This window comes from Gavialis gangeticus, unplaced genomic scaffold (genome assembly GCF_001723915.1).
Source record: "Gavialis gangeticus isolate Ggan-Ray unplaced genomic scaffold, GavGan_comp1, whole genome shotgun sequence".
NCBI classification, from domain to species: domain Eukaryota; kingdom Metazoa; phylum Chordata; order Crocodylia; family Gavialidae; genus Gavialis; species Gavialis gangeticus.
Window position 1 is genome coordinate 15,960,428 of NW_017729015.1, and position 2,295 is coordinate 15,962,722.

The 2,295-nt window shown below is 67.1% G+C and overlaps 1 protein-coding gene across 2 annotated transcripts in view; it reads right to left on the reverse strand.

The window, feature by feature from the left end:
• HPCAL4 (hippocalcin like 4) overlaps positions 1-841 on the reverse strand; it is a 16,364-nt gene extending 15,523 nt beyond the window's left edge. The window contains exon 1 of one of the 2 annotated variants that reach the window (XM_019512366.1): positions 707-841. The gene's annotated coding sequence lies outside the window, so the exon portion shown is untranslated. Of the gene's footprint in view, positions 1-701 lie in introns of both variants that reach the window. The other variant, XM_019512365.1, reaches the window with a different exon arrangement.
• Positions 842-2,295: the final 1,454 nt, after the last annotated feature.

A 2,295-nucleotide genomic window follows, 5' to 3' on the forward strand; every position in this document is an offset into this window, starting at 1 on the left:
CCCCCCCCCCCCCCCCACACACACACACATGCACGCATCCTCCTGGAAAAGCCCAGCCGCTGGGGTCCGCAGCACCCCGCGGTCCCAGCCCCGCACCTCGGGCCCTGCCAGAGGGAGGTCAATTGACGCAGAGAGGGGGCAGCGGGTGTCTGTGCCCACTCCATCCTCCACCATGGGGGCTGTAGAGATGGGGGAAAAGTGGTGGGTCAGTGGACAGCAGCCCCCCACCCCATTTCCCCAGAGGAAGGGCTCCCCTCTCATGCCAGCAGCAGATCAGCTCAGACAGAGGATTTGCCAGACCTGCTGCTGGGGCTTTGGGAAACTTCCCCGGAGGAGGAGGAGGAGGAAGAGCGAGCTGGAGCTCTGGGTCAGCGCTAGCAGGGGGCCACGTCTCCAGCACCCGGACTGGGAGAGACGGATCCAGCCCGTTACCTCCGCCCCGAGAAGCAACTTTGCTCACAGCGGCTCATGTGCAGCCGATGCCAGCACGTGCCTGGGAGGATCCAGCCCAGCCGTGCCCCGAGCTCAGGAGCAGGGGTGCAGCCCCGAGCCCCCTTCCTTCCCCGAGAGGGACACGCTCTCTGACCACCATGCACCAGCACTGGCTCTTCTGGCCCCTCCATTTTATACCCATCACCTCCCCCAGCACCCACCCACACATTACCCCCCAAATCCTCTAGCAGCTTGTATTTGCCCCTCACCTGAGGGGTGCCTCGCGCTGCAGGGGAAGCTGCCGTCGCCTCTCCGGCCCCACGTCCAAGGTCTGAGCAGAAGGAGGCTCCTTGCCCATGCACTGGGGAGAGCCCTGCTCGGTGCCTCCACCTGATCTGCCTGTGAATTGCTTCTCCTCCTCTCTTGTAGCAGCATGTGCCCCTCCTTGCAGGGAAGGCAGGGCCTTGATTGGCTCCGTGCTCCGGCTCATTGGGGGAGGATGGCGTCAGTCAGCTCAGGCTGCCACAGGTGGGGCTGGGGAAATCATCCCTGGCTCCTGCCTGTCCAAGCTGCTGAGCGCCGGGGTGCTGGGTGGGCGCCCGGCTGGCCGTGCCCCTGCACCTCCCGGGGCGCCGAGTCTCACAGGCGCGCCCCTCGGGGCGACGCTTCCCACCTGCACCCGGCCGGGTGGGGGTCGCGGTGCACTGCCCACCACTTCCCCCCATGGCGGAGGATGGAGCGGGCACAGGCCGGTGCCCCGTCTTCGTCCGCTCTTCTCTGCCAGGTGTCTCCCACCCCTGCCTGGCTCTGGGCCTTGTCTCCCCCCACCCCGCCCGCGCCTGGAAAAGCCTCCCGGACCCCCCGCGCCAGGGTGCCTCCTTGCTCTCCCTTGGGCCCAACCAGCACTGCCCTGGCTGCAGCCTGGCGAGGCACAACGTGACCGACCCTTTGCGGGAGGCACCCCGGGTCAACTCAGAGCCTGGCTTGTAGGGCGTGTGCCTTCACGTCGCCACGTTGCACCCCTCACTTGCCTGTGTCGTCTACGGGCACGCACCTAGCGCGCCGGCCAGATCTCGGGTCGCTCCAGCGCTCTGGCCAGGGGTGTGGTGTGAAGCGAGCAGCGTTTGCTGCTGCAGCCCTCCTCTGCCCTCCCCTCTCCTTATTGCTTTGCTGGTTTGTGGCTGATTCAGTGCTGCATCCTGACAGTCGCTGAGCTGGAGGTTAGGGGTCTGGTCACAGCCCGTGCCTCCGGAAAGCAGCCTGCAGCGGAGAGCGGCTGTGGCACAGACAGATCCGGACAGGGATGAGCTGGGATCCCTGGCGATAGCACAAGGCAGGGCCAGTAGCGCCTGCACACCTGCCCTGGCCTCAGCAAGATCCAAGGGCACGAGCGTACACAGGATCTGCGGCGGCCTGTTGTAGCCTGGCTGCCCCTTGGAGCCGCGGCGGGCGGCTGCCCTGTGCCAGGATGCACCGTGCCCACCTCGCTGCAGGCCACGGCCGCCAGCCCGGACAGGGGTTTCTGCCCACTTAGGGCTGGAGGGGAACATGTTGGGATGGGCTGCCCAAGGGGCACCTCCCCGGGCTGGTCCCAGCAGAGCCCAAACCCCTCTCTGGCCCCAAGAAGAAAAGCGCCTCGCAGGACAGGGGCAGGAGGGCGTCCAGCTTTCCTCCACGGGTGGCATGGGTCACTGAGCACGGCATGAGGGTCCACACCGCATGCCAAGCCCTGCCATACCTGCCAGGCAGGGCGCTACCCGGTCCCACGGGGGTCTCCCCCTCCCGGGGATCAGCCCAGCCAGCTGGATGCACAGGGCTGAGGCCTTACCTGGCACCCAGGGATTAAGGGCAGAGGCGGTTTGG